The 17,859-nt window shown below is 52.1% G+C and overlaps 1 protein-coding gene across 4 annotated transcripts in view; it reads left to right on the plus strand.

Moving 5' to 3' along the window:
* Window positions 1–827: 827 nt before the first annotated feature.
* The window catches only part of LOC137376933 (oxysterols receptor LXR-alpha-like), a 123,119-nt gene continuing 106,087 nt past the window's right edge, over window positions 828–17,859 (plus strand). For all 4 annotated transcript variants that reach the window (XM_068045890.1, XM_068045894.1, XM_068045893.1 and 1 more), the window contains exon 1: window positions 828–998. The gene's annotated coding sequence lies outside the window, so the exon portion shown is untranslated. The remainder of the gene's footprint in view (window positions 999–17,859) is intronic.

A 17,859-nucleotide genomic window follows, 5' to 3' on the forward strand; every position in this document is an offset into this window, starting at 1 on the left:
AGGCTGTGTATGAATGTAAGGGTGTGTATTTGTCGGAGAGGCTGTGTATGAATATAAGGGTGTGTATTTGTCGGAGAGGCTGTGTATGAATGTAAGGGTGTGTATTTGTCGGAGAGGCTGTGTATGAATGTAAGGGTGTGTATTTGTCGGAGAGGCTGTGTATGAATGTAAGGGTGTGTATTTGTCGGAGAGGCTGTGTATGAATGTTAGGGTGTGTATTTGTCGGAGAGGCTGTGTATGAATGTAAGGGTGTGTATTTGTCGGAGAGGCTGTGTATGAATGTAAGGGTGTGTATTTGTCGGAGAGGCTGTGTATGAATGTAAGGGTGTGTATTTGTCGGAGAGGCTGTGTATTGATATGCACATGGCAATATCTCCCAAGTAAAACTCAAGCTATTAACGTGGTGAATTTCACTCAAGTGGTTGCGTTGAGAAGTGTGATTAATAATTAATCGATTCTGCTCTGAAAGGGTGTATCGCAATCAGATTCAAGATGAACTCATCGTATTTGTTGTCAATTGTTGAAACAAATGTAGAGTCCCAGATCAATGAAATGCTCACTGTAAGTGCTGGGATTTCAGTCCCCACCCCGTCAACCCCACTTCTGTCACTTTGCCCCTTACCCATTGCCTCGTTCCCTTCCCACTGTGTCACTGGGTGCCCTGAAGCTGGCAGCTGGCCTGGTGCAGAGTGGACTGTGTATGTGTGTGTGTGTATGTGTGTGAGCTGGTAGCAGTGGAATGAAGGACAAAGGCTCAGGGGTGGAGTTTGGCACAGGCTGAGGGAGAGCTGAGGCATGTGACAGGGACTCACTGGGAGCTGCATTACATTAGATCAGTGTCAGGAAGACAGCCACTCGAAAACTTGGGCCCGTTCTCGTCAGCTCGGACTTGTCGCCTTGCTCTGTAGTCTGCAGACATCCTCCTGGTCACATGACGGTAGTTGAAGCTTCGTGGCTAGACCTCTGACAGCTCAAGAGGCACGAGCATAATCTGACAGGTTAGTTCTCTGCAATGGAGGGTTAGTACTTAGCCATTTAGTTTTGTGAGTGTGTTCATAAATGAAGACTGAACTTCCTGACATAACGAGAGTCTGTCATCTGACAGCCCCATGCTGCATCATCTAGTTCTGTCTCCCGTGTGTTTGCCCTGCTTGTATGTGTGAGGTGCACCCAGTGTGACACCTCCCCTCAGAGCCCCTCAGCTCTCACACCTAACTTCAAATACTGAGGGGCATAGCAAACTGCTGCCACTGGACACCTGAGAGTGGTTACTGAGTGACAGTGTGAGGGAGCTGGATTAACATCAGTAGAGATACAATCAGTAACACAGGGCGCTAGGGGAGAGGGGTTACTGAGTGACAGTGTTAGGGAGCCGGATTAACATCAGTAGAGATACAATCAGTAACACAGGTTGCTGGAGGGAGAGTGGTTACTGAGTGACAGTGTGAGGGAGCCGGATTAACATCAGTAGAGATACAATCAGTAACACAGGTTGCTGGAGGGAGAGTGGTTACTGAGTGACAGTGTGAGGGAGCTGGATTAACATCAGTAGAGATACAGTCAGTAACACAGGGCGCTGGGGGGAGAGGGGTTACTGAGTGACAGTGTGAGGGAGCTGGATTAACATCAGTAGAGATACAGTCAGTAACACAGGGCGCTGGGGGGAGAGGGGTTACTGAGTGACAGTGTGAGGGAGCTGGATTAACATCAGTAGAGATACAATCAGTAACACAGGTTGCTGGAGGGAGAGTGGTTACTGAGTGACAGTGTGAGGGAGCTGGAATAACATCGGTAGAGATACAGTCAGTAACACAGGGCGCTGAAGGGAGAGGGGTTACTGAGTGACAGTGTGAGGGAGCTGGATTAACATCGGTAGAGATACAATCAGTAACACAGGGCGCTAGGGGAGAGTGGTTACTGAGTGACAGTGTGAGGGAGCTGGATTAACATCGGTAGAGATACAGTCAGTAACACAGGGTGCTGGGGGGAGAGGGGTTACTGAGTGACAGTGTGAGGGAGCTGGATTAACATCGGTAGAGATACAGTCAGTAACACAGGGTGCTGGGGGGAGAGGGGTTACTGAGTGACAGTGTGAGGGAGCTGAATTAACATCAGCAGAGATACAGTTAGTAACACAGGGCGCTGGGGGGAGAGGGGTTACTGAGTGACAGTGTGAGGGAGCTGGAATAACATCGGTAGAGATACAGTCAGTAACACAGGGCGCTAGGGGAGAGGGGTTACTGAGTGACAGTGTGAGGGAGCTGGAATAACATCGGTAGAGATACAGTCAGTAACACAGGGCGCTGGGGCAAGGTGTTACTGAGTGACAATGTGAGGGAGCTGGATTAACATCAGTAGAGATACAATCAGTAACACAGGGGGATGGGGGGAGAGGGGTTACTGAGTGACAGTGTGAGGGAGCTGGATTAACATCGGTAGAGATACAATCAGTAACACAGGTTGCTGGGGGGAGAGGGGTTACTGAGTGACAGTGTGAGGGAACTGGATTAACATCAGTAGAGATACAATCAGTAACACAGGGAGCTGTAACATCATAAAGAGGCGATTTAAATTGTCTTGTTGAATTGTCAAAAGCCACATACCCGGAATGATTACACAGGAGATAATCATTATCTAACCCACCAATGGGTAATCACTCTCAGCTTTGAGTCAGTTAGTCAAGGGACAAATTACCACTTCAGAACCTTGAGCACACAATCCAGGCTGACACTACAGTGATGGACTGAGAGAGTGCTGTACTGTCGGAGGGGCAGTACTGAGGGAGTGCTGCACTGTCGGAGGGGCAGTACTGAGGGAGTGCTGCACTGTTGGCGGAGCAGTACTGAGGGAGCTCTGCACTGTCAGAGCGTCAGTGCTGAGGCAGTGCTGCACTGTTGGCGGGGCAGTACTGAGGCAGTGCTGCACTGTCGGAGGGGCAGTACTGAGGGAGTGCTGCACTGTCGGAGGGGCAGTACTGAGGGAGCGCTGCACTGTCAGAGCGTCAGTGCTGAGGCAGTGCTGCACTGTCGGAGGGGCAGTACTGAGGGAGCTCTGCGCTGCCAGAGGGGCAGTACTGAGGGAGCTCTGCACTGTCAGAGAGTCAGTGCTGAGGCAGTGCTGCACTGTTGGCGGGGCAGTACTGCGGGAGTGCTGCACTGTTGGCGGGGCAGTACTGAGGGAGCTCTGCGCTGTCAGAGGGCAGTACTGAGGGAGCTCTGGACTGTCAGAGAGTCAGTACTGAGGCAGTGCTGCACTGTTGGCAGGGCAGTACGGAGGGAGCTCTGCACTGTCAGAGCGTCAGTGCTGAGGCAGTGCTGCACTGTTGGCGGGGCAGTACTGCGGGGGTGCTGCACTGTCAGAGCGTCAGTGCTGAGGCAGTGCTGCACTGTTGGCGGAGCAGTACTGCGGGAGTGCTGCACTGTCGGAGGGGCAGTACTGAGGGAGCTCTGCACTGTCAGAGAGTCAGTACTGCAGGAGTGCTGCACTGTCGGCGGAGCAGCACTGAGGGAGCTCTGCACTGTCAGAGAGTCAGTACTGAGGCAGTGCTGCACTGTTGGCGGGGCAGTACTGAGGGAGTGCTGCACTGTTGGCGGAGCAGTACTGAGGGAGCTCTGCGCTGTCAGAGAGTCAGTACTGCGGGAGTGCTGCACTGTCGGAGGGGCAGTACTGAGGGAGCTCTGCACTGTCAGAGAGTCAGTGCTGAGGCAGTGCTGCACTGTTGGCGGGGCAATACTGAGGGAGGGCTGCACTGTCAGAGGGGCAGTACTGAGGGAGCTCTGCACTGTCAGAGAGTCAGTACTGCAGGAGTGCTGCACTGTCGGCGGAGCAGCACTGAGGGAGCTCTGCACTGTCAGAGTGTCAGTGCTGAGGCAGTGCTGCACTGTTGGTGGGGCAGTACTGCGGGAGTGCTGCACTGTCGGAGGGGCAGTACTGAGGGAGCTCTGCGCTGTCAGAGAGTCAGTACTGCGGGAGTGCTGCACTGTCGGAGGGGCAGTACTGAGGGAGCTCTGCACTGTCAGAGAGTCAGTGCTGAGGCAGTGCTGCACTGTTGGCGGGGCAATACTGAGGGAGGGCTACACTGTCAGAGGGGCAGTGCTGAGGGAGCGCTGCACTGTCGGAGGGGCGGTACTGAGGGAGCTCTGCACTGTCGGAGGGGCAGTACTACACAGTTGGAAGGGCAGTACTAAAGCAGTGCTGCACTGTCAGGGGGGGAAGTATGGAGGGAGGGTCAGTACTGAGGGAGTGCTGCACTGTCAAAGGGGCAGTACAGAGGGAGGGTCAGTACTGAGGGAGTGCTGCACTGTCAAAGGGGCAGTACAGAGGGAGGGTCAGTACTGAGGGAGTGCTGCACTGTCAAAGAGGCAGTACTGAGGGAGGGTCAGTACTGAGGGAGGGTCAGTACTGTCAAAGGGGCAGTACAGAGGGAGGGTCAGTACTAAGGGAGTGCAGCACTGTCAAAGGGGCAGTACAGAGGGAGGGTCAGTACTGAGGGAGTGCTGCACTGTCAAAGGGGCAGTACAGAGGGAGGGTCAGTACTGAGGGAGTGCTGCACTGTCAAAGGGGCAGTACAGAGGGAGGGTCAGTACTGAGGGAGTGCTGCACTGTCAAAGGGGCAGTACAGAGGGAAGGAGGGAGGAAGTGTACAGAGGGAGGAAGTGTTGGGTATTCTAAAGGGCATTAAGGTGGACAAGTCCCCAGGTCCGGATGGGATCTATCCCAGGTTACTGAGGGAAGCGAGAGAGGAAATAGCTGGGGCCTTAACAGATATCTTTGCAGCATCCTTAAACACGGGTGAGGTCCCGGAGGACTGGAGAATTGCTAATGTTGTCCCCTTGTTTAAGAAGGGTAGCAGGGATAATCCAGGTAATTATAGACCGGTGAGCCTGACGTCAGTGGTAGGGAAGCTGCTGGAGAAGATACTGAGGGATAGGATCTATTCCCATTTGGAAGAAAATGGGCTGATCAGTGATAGGCAACATGGTTTTGTGCAGGGAAGGTCATGTCTTACCAACTTAATAGAATTCTTTGAGGAAGTGACAAAGTTGATTGATGAGGGAAGGGCTGTCGATGTCATATACATGGACTTCAGTAAGGCGTTTGATAAGGTTCCCCATGGCAGGCTGATGGAGAAAGTGAAGGCGCTTGGGGTCCAAGGTGTACTAGCTAGATGGATAAAGAACTGGCTGGGCAACAGGAGACAGAGAGTAGCAGTAGAGGGGAGTTTCTCAAAATGGAGACGTGTGACCAGTGGTGTTCCACAGGGATCCGTGCTGGGACCACTGTTGTTTGTGATATACATAAATGATTTGGAGGAAAGTATAGGTGGTCTGATTAGCAAGTTTGCAGACGACACTAAGATTGGTGGAGTAGCAGATAGTGAAGGGGACTGTCAGAGAATACAGCAGAATATAGATAGATTAGAGAGTTGGGCAGAGAAATGGCAGATGGAGTTCAATCAGGGCAAATGCGAGGTGATGCATTTTGGAAGATCCAATTCAAGAGTGAACTATACAGTAAATGGAAAAGTCCTGGGGAAAATTGATGTGCAGAGAGATTTGGGTGTTCAGGTCCACTGTTCCCTGAAGGTGGCAACGCAGGTAAATAGAGTGGTCAAGAAGGCATACGGCATGCTTTCCTTCATCGGACGGGGCATTGAGTACAAGAGTTGGCAGGTCATGTTACAGTTGTATAGGACTTTGGTTCGGCCACATTTGGAATACTGCGTACAGTTCTGGTCGCCACATTATCAAAAGGATGTGGATGCTTTGGAGAGGGTGCAGAGGAGGTTCACCAGGATGTTGCCTGGTATGGAGGGCGCTAGCTATGAAGAGAGGTTGAGCAGATTAGGATTATTTTCATTAGAAAGACGGAGGTTGAGGGGGGACCTGATTGAGGTGTACAAAATCATGAGAGGTATAGACAGGGTGGACAGCAAGAGGCTTTTTCCCAGAGTGGGGGTTTCAATTACGAGAGGACACGAGTTCAAAGTGAAAGGGGAAATGTTTAGGGGGGATATGCGTGGAAAGTTCTTTACGCAGAGGGTGGTGGGCACCTGGAACGCATTGCCAGCGGAGGTGGTAGACGCGGGCACGATGGAGTCTTTTAAGATGTATCTAGACAGATACATGAATGAGCAGGAAGAAAAGAGATACAGAACCTTAGAAAATAGGCGACATGTGTAGAGAGAGGATCTGGATCGGCGCAGGCTTGGAGGGCCGAAGGGCCTGTTCCTGTGCTGTAATTATCTTTGTTCTTTATCTTTGTTCTTTGTCAGTACTGAGGGAGTGCTGCACTGTCAAAGAGGCAGTACTGAGGGAGGGTCAGTACTAAAGCAGTGCTGCACTGTCAGGGGGGAAGTACGGAGGGAGGGTCAGTACTGAGGGAGTGCTGCACTGTCAAAGGGGCAGTACAGAGGGAGGGTCAGTACTGAGGGAGTACTGCACTGTCAAAGGGGCAGTACAGAGGGAGGGTCAGTACTGAGGGAGTACTGCACTGTCAAAGGGGCAGTACAGAGGGAGGGTCAGTACTGAGGGAGTGCTGCACTGTCAAAGGGGCAGTACAGAGGAGGGAGTCTGCGTACTGGCAGTTTAACAACGGGCTGCTGGAGGACGAGCGATTTCGGGACTCGTTCTGTCGATTCTGGGCCGACTGGAGAAGGAAGCAGGGGGGCTTCCCCTCCTTGAGGCTATGGTGGGGTGTGGGCAAGACCAGGCGGTGGTCCGAGCACGGCACCAGCCGCATGGAGGCTGCCGAGACGCGGGAGACGTACGCCTGCGAAAAGTACAGGCAGTCGATTCGCGACCCTCCTCCTCCAGACCTCCACGTGAAGGCGCTGGAGTCGGGATGGAGATTCCGCCAGACGTCCACCAAGTTAAGGGAGCTGATCAGTTCCCTCAACTTCTCCACCGACGCTTGGCCGCGCTGGGGACCGGAGCGATCCCCCAACTCGAGGGTGCAGTTAAAATCCCCCCCGAGGATGATGCACTCGCCGCTATCGATGGAGCTCAAGAGAGCGGACACTTCTTCAAAGAAGCGCGCTTGCAAAGCGCCGGGCCTGGGCGCGTACACGTTCACAAAGTGGAGCGGCACGCTACCCAGGCGAACGGCGAGGTGGAGCAAGCGGCCCGGCACTAGCTCCTTGACCCCCAAGATCTCCAGCTGAAAAGTCGGGGCCAACAAGATAGCCACCCCACTAGAAATAGGGGTGAGGTGACTCATGTAGACCCCACCCTGCCACTCCAGGAGCCAGGTGGCTTCGTCTCTTGGAACGGTGTGGGTTTCCTGCAGAAAGCTCACCGTGTATCTCCCTTCCCTGAGGACTGAGAGATTGTGAAATCTGCGGTGAAACCCACTGCTGCCGTTGATGTTGAGGCTGGCTATGGTTATCTTCATGTCAAAGGTACTTAAAACCCGTCACCAACACCTCACTGTGAGGAGGGAGTGGAAGTGCACCTGGCCCTCCACTCCCCCAGCAACCCATTGAGGAACACATTAAAACGGCGCCTCTCAACCAGTTTCACGCCCACGCGCTTGCCCACTATCTTAAGGGCGGCACAGACGGACTGGATGATCAGCGCCAGATTCAACCAACAGTCGAGGGCCAGCTGAACTTTATTGCGGCAACCCCTGCAAACCGCGAGGAAATCCTGGAGTTCTGCCGTGGGGATGAGAGGAGATTCGGTGGGAGGCACGAGGGACTCCACCACCTCACTGGCGATGGAATCAAGGATCAAGGTCATCCTCCGTGCCCCACACCGAATCCCCATCCTCCTCCGGGTCGTCACCGCCAGCGGCCGACACATCCACCACAGACGGTGGGGCGGACGTCCCAGCCGCGCCAGCTGGTCCTGCCTCCGTCACAATCCCACCCCCAGGATCGATGGCGGAGGAGGCCTCTCTGGGTTCTACTGTGAAACTGGTGCCTCTGGGCGCCAGCAGTTCAGGACCTCCCTCCACCTCCGTCCCCAGGCCAATGAGTGGTCCAGGGGAGACAGAAGTTCCCGACTCCGGAAATCCAGCCGGAGCCGAGACCGGAGGCGGAGAGAGGAGGCCATCTCCCGCTCCGCCAGCACCCACAGGCCCAGCAGATGGGGCAGCATTCTCAGTTATAACCGGGTCGGGTGTCTCCTGGTTGGTGGTGGAATCCGGCTGGGAGGGCCGACCCTTTGGGGGTCGCCCTTCCCTACACTCAGGGCACCCGACCCAGTAACAGTGGCAGAATGGGCGGCGTCCTCAGGCTCCCCCACCACAAGCAGGGCCCCACTTACTCCTTCAGGAGGGGCCTCATGTACCGGGGCCTTCCCCTCCCCTCCATCCTGAGGAATATGGATCTCCTGCCCGGACTTTGTAGCCTTGGTGGTGATGGTAGGGGAAACCTGGGGACCCGAAACAGGAGACTGCTCCCCTCCAACAGATGGGCCCTGCGCCTCAGGGCCCCTCCATACCTCTGTGGAGGGGTGCCTTCTCCTCTTTTTCCCACTAGGGCGCAGAGGCTCAGAGACCTCCATGTCATCAGAGGCCTCCGCCTCCGCACCCTCCTTCTTTTTAGTCACCCTGGGCCTGAGCCCAGCCCTGGGACAGGTGGATTCCATGAGAACGGGCTTTGGGCTGAGCTCAGGCTCGGGTTGTTTCAATGTGTCCAGGGGACGCGCCTCTTGATGTTTCTTTTGCCTCCGCGTCTTCCTTCCACTCGGACGGGCACTCCCCTCCCCGCTGGAGGCTGTGAAAACCACAGCCTCCGGAACCGACTGAGCGGTGTCTGTTGGATGTGTGGGGGGAGTGGGAGGACGTGCTGTGGAACCACCCTGGGCCGCTGAGGTGGAGCTGGCGGCCGGGAGGTTGGGGCAGTTCTTACGAACATGCCCCACCCCCTTGCAGACGTGGCACCACGCCCCGTCCGAGGTCCAAAAGACGCGGTAGGCCGTCCCCTGGAACTCCACATTAAATTAGCCCTCCGTGTCCTCCTCCCGCGCCAGCTGCATAAATAACTGGCGGCGGAAGGAGTAGACATGTTGGAGGCTGTGCTCCCGAAGACCAAGCCGGACTGGGGTGATCCCCAACCTCACCTCCCCCAGATGGTGCAGGTGGGGGAGGAGGAGCTCACTGGGAATGAAGGGTGGGATGTTGGACAACATTATCCGATGCGCAGTGGCCCCCAGAGGGTCCACTGGCAGGAAGGTCCCCCCCCACAGTGAGCCCTTTACTCAGGGCCAGGGACACCGCCCGCTCGGTCCTCAAAAAGAACACAGCCTTCCCATACATCTTTGAGGCCGCAACAATGGCCGAGGGGCCGACAACCTCGGCCATTGCCTTCACACAGGCCTCAGTGGACATGTTGGGGTGCGGATAGCTCTTCACCCCATGGCTGGATGTTATTAATTTAAAGGGTGACGGGGCCACGTGGGCAGCCACAGAGGCTGCAGCTGCATAGGTTGTAGAGGGCCCCGCCACCTGTGATGAAGGGCTTGCCATGGGTCTAAGAGCTAACCCACCCCAAATTGTAGGCTTGAAAATAACTTTAAGATGCACAAAACAAACAAACAACAGGTTAGGGGAGAGGCTGAGGGAATAGAGGAGAGGGAAAGACAGGCTGTAAGGGATGACTTTCTTTTCCTTTCTGGAGGTGGTGCTCACAGCACACTTGGTCTTACGGTCTTCTGGTTGGGGGAGGCGTCTTCACCTGGGTCAGCTGAAGCTGCCCAGACACTATTTATCCCCTTCTGTATATTAGCCAGGCAGCTTCAGCTGACTCAGGCTGGGGGGGTGGGGTGGGGTGGGGTGGGGTGGGGAGGGAGCTTCCCTGTGTGCTTGTGGAGCAGCACAGATTCCTGCTGAATTGGCAGCCCCACCCCTTGTTGTTCCGGCCACTTGTTCCTCCCCCAACAGTCCAAAGTAAATTACTGGTGTTCAGCACCCACCTCCAGACAAAGCCTTGTTTCCAACAAAAAAGAATGTCGCTTTCTTCTCTTTTAAAGGCGCTTGTTGTTGGAGTTTTCCTCTGCTTGTTTGTAGCTGCTCTCCCTTGCTCAGTGTCGCTCCTCTCTCCACCTCTGCAACCTCCAACTGCCACCAACACTCTCAGCTGAGGCTCGTTGCTGCAATCAGCAGTCAACACTCCACTTAGCCAGCAGCCAACCCCAGTTTTTTTTTTGAGGGAGCTTTACTCTGTATCGAACCCCCGTTTTATTTTCACAAGGTGACCTTTATACCCCAGGCCCCTTTTATATTTTTCACATCGAGGGGGCCTTTATCCCTCAGGCCCCCTTTATATACATATTTACAGTTTTAAAATAACTTTATTAAAACAGATAAATAAACAAAAAACTCAAATTAAAATGCCATTCTCGGCGTTGATGATGCACTCCAGTCCCTGCGGTGCCCACCGGTCGCGGAAGGCCTCAAGCGTGCCGGCGGACACCGCGTGCTCCTTCGCCAGGGACACCCGGGCGCGAACGTAACCGCGGAAGAGGGGCAGGCAGTCGGGGAGGACGGAACCCCCGACGGCCCGCAACCTGGACCTGTGAATTGCCACCTTGGCCAGGCCCACGAGCAGACCGACGAGGAGATCCTCCTCCCGGCCCAAGCCCCTCCGCACCGGGTGCCCAAAGATCAGGAGCGTGGGACTGAAGTGCAGCCAGAATTTGAGGAGCAGCCCCTTCAGATACTCAAAGAGGGGCTGCAACCTCGCACACTCCTTGTAAACGTGGAACACGGACTCGTCCAGGCCGCAGAAAGTACAGGAGGCCTGGGAGTCTGTGAACCTACTTAAAAGTCTATTGCACGGGACTGCTCTGTGCAGCACCCTCCATCCCAAGTCCCCGATGTAAAGGGGGAATACTCCCACGTAGAGAGACCTCCATCGGGGTTTCCCCTCGCCGCCAGATGGCAACGCGGACCGCCAGGGCGTGTCCGGCCGGCTGACGAGGGCGAGGAAGTGGAGAGTGTGCAGGAGCAGCCCGTACAGGAAACCCCTCCGCGCCGATTGGAATGGCACGGAGGGCATTTCCGAGAGGCGGCTCGGGTTGTGCGGGACCGGCTCCCGAGGAGTGTTTCGGGGCCTGGGTCCGATGAGCAGTTCCGGCCGAGTGGGGGTCAGCTCGGCAGGGATCGCTCCGGACTCCCGAGCCCCCTTGCCACCCGCAGTGAGGGGCGTCCCGGGGGTTTCGGCTACTCCTCCGCCCGCCGGACCGTCCCCGGAGTCGGCCGCCCGGACAGCCGAGGCGCTCTCCTCCACCGGCGGGGGAGCGCCCTGACTGGAGGCGACCATGTTCCAGACTCGGAATAGATCCCGGTAAAAGACAGGCAACTCCCTCAGAGAGGCGCGGCTAACGGACTCCACCGGGAGCTGCGTGTCGTCTTGAAGGCAGTGACACTGGCGGAAAAAATACGTCGCCAGCGCACACCATCTGGGAGGACGCTCGACGTACAGGTGTCTCTGCAGGGTCCGAAGGCGGAGAATCGCAGCCTGGGTGCGGACGCACACCAGCGACTGACCTCGTTGAGGCACTCAACACTCAGGCTTCCCAATCAGAGAACAGCCAACCCCGTGCTGTACCTGTCCTGGGAGTGTTTGATGGGGGACAGTGTAGAGGGAGCTTTACTCTGTATCTAACCCCCGTGCTGTACCTGCCCTGGGAGTGTTTGATGGGACAGTGTGGAGGATGAATTATCCAGTACCACTTTTGTTGAACAGCTGTGGCTGTGATGAATAAGAAACACTGTACGTGGCATCCACTTTGATCAACTCTGTGTTTGTGCCAGAGAAGGGGTTACTCCTGGTCAAACACAATCCAAGGTCTCAGTAGAGCTGGTGTGAGAGAGGGACACGTCAGTCACTGCTTCATATATGAAGGCAATTCTCTAGGCTTATCCAATCAACCAGTTATATTTTTTCCCTCTTGGTTGGGGGAAGGGATGGAGCTGGGATCTAGGAAACACAATACTCATTCCTAAAGCTGAAGTCTGGTATTCAGAAATAACAGACTTTCACAGTTCCTCCTTCTCCTCTTCCCTTGGGCTGCTTTCACCCTCCTTACGCCAGCTCTCTCGCTTCCAAAGCTCAACCCCAACCTCTACCCCAACCCCAACTTCATACCCAATCCTAGAAAGCATCATAGAATGTTACATCACAAAAGGATGTCATTTGCCTATCGTGCTGTGCCAGCTTTTAGGTAGTACTATCCAGTTAATCTCACTCACCTACTCTTTCCCTATAAACCTTTAAAATGTTTCCCCTTCAAGTATTTTTGATATACGTTAATGACTTGGACTTGTCGGTACAATTTCTAAATTTGCAGATGTGATGAAACCTGGAAGAGTAGTAAACAGTGAGGAAGGTACGACAGGCTGCTGGAATGGGCAGATGAAGTGCTACACAGGGGAGTGAGAGGAGAGCATTTTGGGAGGAAAAATGAGGAGAGATGATGCAAGCTCAATTTTAAAGGAGGTGCAAGAACAGAGAGACCTGGGGGTGTTTGTGCATAAATCTTTGAAGGAGGCAGGACCGGTTAACAAAGCAGTTAATAAAACATAGGGGATCTTTGGCTTTATGAACAGAGGCATAGAGTTTCAAAGCCAGGAAGTTATGCTAAACCTATATAAAACACTAGTTCAGCCCCAGATGGAGTGCTGTGTCCAATTCTGGGCACTACACTTCAGGAAGGATGTGAAGGCTTTGGAGAGGGTGCAGAAGAGTTTTACTGGAATGGTTCCAGGGATGAGGGATTTACAGTTATGCTTATAGATGGAAGAAGATGGCATTGTTCTCCTTCGAGCAGAGAAGACTAAGCAGAGATTTGATAAAGGTGTTTAAAATCACAAAGGGTATAGATAACGTAAATAAAGGGAAATTTTCCAGTGGCTGAAGAGTTGTTAACCAGATGGAACAGATTTCAGGTGGATTGGCAAAAGAACCAAAGGTGAAATGAGGGAGATGTTTTTATGCAGTGAGTGGTTAGGATCTGAAATGCATTGTTTGATAGTGTGGTGGAAGCAAATTCAATAGTAGCTTTCAAAAGGAAGTTGGATAAATACTTGAAGCAGAAAACATTGCAGGGATATAGAGAAAGAGTCAGCGAGTGGGACTAACAGGATTGCTTGTCGAAGGAGCCAATGCAGACTTGATGGATGGAATAGCCTGCTTCTGTGCTGCACCATTCAATCATTCTATTTCTCTCATTCTCTTTTGAATGTTAGTATTGAATCTGCATCCATCACTCTTTCAGGCTGTGCATTCCAGATCACAACAACTTGCTGTGTCAAGAAAATTTTCCTCATGTTGCCTCTGGTTCTTTTACCAATCACCTTGATCTGGTTATTGACCCTTCTTCCACTGGAAACAGTGACTCTTTATTTACTCTATAACATCATTCATGACTTTGAACACCTCCCCTCAACCTTCTCTGCTCTAAGGAGAACATTCAGTCCCTCCACATAACTGAAGTCCTTCATCCCTGGTACCATTTTAGTAAATCTCTTCTGCACCCTCTCTTAGGCCTTAACATCCTTCCTAAAACATGAGCAAAATATTTCAGCTGAGGCCTAACCTGTGTTTTATAAAAGTTGAGCATAACCTTGTTGCTTTTGTACGATCTTTTTCTCTTCTTCTTTGGCCTCCTTATCTCGAGAGACAATGGGTAAGTGCCTGCAGGTGGTCAGTGGTTTGTGGAGCAGCGCCTGGAGTGGCTATAAAGGCCAATTCTAGAGTGACAGAATCTTCCACAGGTGCTGCAGATAAAATTGGTTGTCTGTTACTATTCACCTCTTTGTACTCCAAGTACTCCAAGTTTCGTATCATCTGCAAACTTTGCAGTTATGCCCTGTACGCCTAAATCTAAGTCATTAATAAATATCACAAAGATCAGTGGTGCTAATACTGTCCCCTGGGGAACAGCACTGTTACTTCTTCCAGTCTGAAAAATGACAATTTACCACTACTCTCTGCTTTCTGTCTCTTAGCCAATTTTGTATCCACACTTCCACTGTCCCTTTTATCCCTTGGGTTTAAATTTTGTACCAAGTCTATTATATGATACTTTGTCAAATGCATTTTAAAAGTCCATATACACAACATCAACCGCATGACACTCGTCAAACCTCTCTGTGATTTCATCAAAGAACTTGATCAAGTAGTCGTCACTCAAATTCATACCCATCTTGCCCGCAACTCCATGGTTGATTCCGTTGAATTTGCTTTCCATCCCAACCATCCTTCCTGTGTGTAGCCTTTGACATGATTGACCACACCACACTCCTCCAAAACCTCTCCACTGTTGTCCAGCTGGGTGGGACTGCTCTCACCTGGTTCCATTCTTATCTATCTAATCATAACCAGAGAATCACTTACAAGGGCTTCTCTTCCTGCTCCTGCTCCTGCTCCTGCGCCATCACCTCTGGTGTTCCCCAAGGATCTATCCTTGGCTCCTCCTATTTCTCATCTACATGCTTCCCCTCGACAACATCATCCAAAACCATAGCATTAGTTTTCACATGTATGCTGACGACACCCAGCTCTACCTCACCACCACTTCTTTCGACTCCTTCGCTGTTGCTAACTTATCAGACTATTTATGCAACATCCAGTATTGGATGAGCAGACATTTCCTCCAATTAAAGCCATTGTTTTCGGTTCCCACTCGAATTCCTTTCTCTAGCTGCCAACTCCATCCCTCTCCCTGGCAACAGTCTGAGATTAGGCCAGTCTGTTCACAATCTTGATGTCACATTTGACTATGAGATGAGCCTCTGATCTCATATTCATGCCATCACTAAGACTGTCTATTTGCACCTCCATTATATTGCCCAACTTTTCCCCTGTCTCAGCTCATCTGCTACTGAAACCCTCATTCATTCCTCTAAGTTTGACTATTTCAATGCTCTCCTGCCTGGTCTCCCATATTCCGCTCTTCATAAACTTGAAGTCATCCAGAACTCTACTGCCCATGTGTTAACTCGCACTGAGTCCCGTTTCCCTATTACCCCTGTTCTCACTGACCTACATTGGCTCCCCGTCAAGCAATGTCTTGATTTAAAAATTCTCATCCTTGTTTTCAAATCCCTCCATGGCCTCACCCAGTCCTATCTCTCTAATCTCAGCCAGCCCTACAACCCTCCAAGATATCTGTGCTTCTCTGATTCTGGCTCTTGTGCATCCCTGATTTTAATCGCTCCACCATTGGTGGCTGTGCCTTTCAGTTGCCTGGGCCCTAAGTTCTGAGGTGCCCACCCTACCCCTCTCCGCCTCTCCACTTCACTTTCCTGCTTAAGACACTCCTTAAAACCTACCTCTTTGACTAAGCTTTTGGTCATCTGACCTAATGGCCTGGATTTTAGCTGGGTGACGGGAGTCTAGGCCACTGGCTAAAGCGCTGGCAAGAGCCCCGCGTTGCCTTCTCTGGGGAAGACCTGCCAAATCAAGTGCCAATTAGGCACTTAAGTGGACAACGGCGGGCCTTCCCCAGCAACAAGGACCCCAGTGACAGAAGTCCCACCTGCTGAGAGCTGCCGGCCGGTAATGCGCTCACCTGAGCTGCTGCAACATGGCCACATATAAGTCAATGTGGGAGGGGTTTCATGGATGGGGTCACAGGGCAGTGGGGTGTAGGGGAGGCAGCAGCAAGGGCAGGGGAGTGGCTCTCAGCGGGCCCCCCTTCCCGATGCTAGGTTCCTCGGTCAGGCACTCAGTTCTTTTTAACAAGGGACCACCCCACCACCCGGAGCTGGCAAGCAACCCGCACGGGTTTGCTTGGCCTGATTCCTGTGTGGTGACAGGCCCGCCCGCCGCCGGCTAATTTCGGTGGCAGCCGGATGAAGCCCTTAATTGGGCATTAATTGTCCACTTAAGGGCCTCAATTGGCAGTGGGGCGGGAAGGACATTCACAGGCCTTCCTGCCCTGGGCTTAATTTGGGTGGAGGCAGGAAGGTGGCGTGGTATCTCCCTACCACCATCCCATACAATTATATGCTCTCCCTGCCTCCAAACCAGCTGCGGGGGAAAAGCATAAAATTCTCCCCACTATGTGGCTTTGTTTTATGATGATCCCGTGAAGCTCTTTGCCCAACATCCCAAGGAAAATAATATTGAATCAGGGACAGGGACTCACCAAAATTAACATAAACAAAATAACAGTAATGAAGATAATGAAAATAATGGCACTAAAGAGTGATAATATCCCAGGAGCAGACGTTTTCCACCCCAGGATTTTAAAGGAGATAGGTGAGAACATTGCAGAGACCCTCACTATAATCATTCAAAGGTCTCTCAATTTGGGGAACGTTCCTTTAAATTGGAAATCTGCACATGTCACTCTGCTATTTAAGAAAGATAACAGAGAAAAACCAGGGAATTATAGACCAGTCGGCCTAACATCTGTTGTCGGGTTATTGCTGGAGTCTATAGTTAAGGACAGGGTGACTGAACACCTCGAAAATTTTCAGCTGATCAGAGAGAGCCAGTATGGATTTGTGAAAGGTAGGTCATGCCTGACAAATCATTGTTTTTTTGAAGAGCTGGACAGGGGAATGTCTGTGGATGTTATATGGACTTCTAGAAGGCACTTGATAAAGTCACTCATAACAGACTGTTAGCTAAAGTTCAAATTCATGGAATCCTAGGCAAATTATTGAAATAAAAACAGAAAGGGCTGGAAATACTCAGCAGGTCTGGCAGCATCTGTGGAGAGAGAAATAGAGTTAGCGTTTCAGGTCTGTGACCTTGCATCAGAACTCAAATTATTGACCTGGTTAGAAAATCGGCTGAGTGGCAGGAGAGAGAGAGAGAGAGAGAGAGAGAGCAGGGATAATGTGCAAGTTGTGTCTAGTATTGTCCTGCAAGGATCTGTGTTAGGGCCTCAGTTGTCTACCATCTTTATTAATGACTTAGCTGATGGAATAGAAAGCTACATATCTAAATTTTCTGAGGACACAAAGATAGGCAGCATGGTAAGCAGCTGAGATAGAAATGTAAAATCAGAAAGGAGATATTGATGGATGATGTGAATGGACAAAACTGTTTTTATTCGTTCATTGGATGCGGACGTCACTGCGAGGCCGACATTTATGGCCCATCCCTAATTATGAGATCACAAGAAATAGGAGCAGGAATCGGCCATTCGGCCCCTCCAGCCTGCTGTGCCAGTCAATAAGATCATGGCTGATCTGACTGTGGCCTGAATTCCACTTTCCTGCTGGCCTCCCACAACCCTTGACTCCTTTGTTGATCAAAAATCTGTCTAACTCAGCCTTGACTATATTCAAAGACCCAGCCCCCACTGTTCTCTGGTGAAGATTAATGACCCTTTGAGAGAAGAAATTCCTCCTCATCTCCATCTTAAATGGGTGATGGTGAGCTGCCTTCTTGAACCGCTGCAGTCCACATGGGGTAGGTAGACCCACAGTGCTGTTCGGAAGGGAGTTTCAGGATTTTGACCCAGTGACAGTGAAGGAACAGCGATATAGTTCCAAGTCAGGATGGTGTGTGACTTGGAGGGGAACTGGTGGTGTTCCCATGCATCAGCTGCCCTTGTCCTTCTAGGTGGTAGAGGTCGCAGGTTTGGAAGGTGCTGTCTAAGGAGCCTTGGCAAGATGCTGCAGTGTATCTTGTAGATGGTACACACTGCTGTTACTGTGCATCGGTGGTGGTGGGAGTGAATGTTTAAGGTAGTGGGTGGGATGCTGATCAAGCGGGCTGCTTTGTGCTGGATGGTGTCGAGCTTCTTGAGTGTTATTGGAGCTTCATCCATCCAGGCAAGTGGAGAGTATTCCATCACACTCCTGACTTGTGCCTTGTAGATGGTGAGCAGGCTTTGGGAAGTCAGGAGGTGAGTTACTTGCTGCAGATTTCCCAGCCTTTGAGCTGTCATG

Source organism: Heterodontus francisci, chromosome 14 (genome assembly GCF_036365525.1).
Source record: "Heterodontus francisci isolate sHetFra1 chromosome 14, sHetFra1.hap1, whole genome shotgun sequence".
In the NCBI taxonomy this organism is placed as follows: Eukaryota; Metazoa; Chordata; class Chondrichthyes; order Heterodontiformes; family Heterodontidae; genus Heterodontus; species Heterodontus francisci.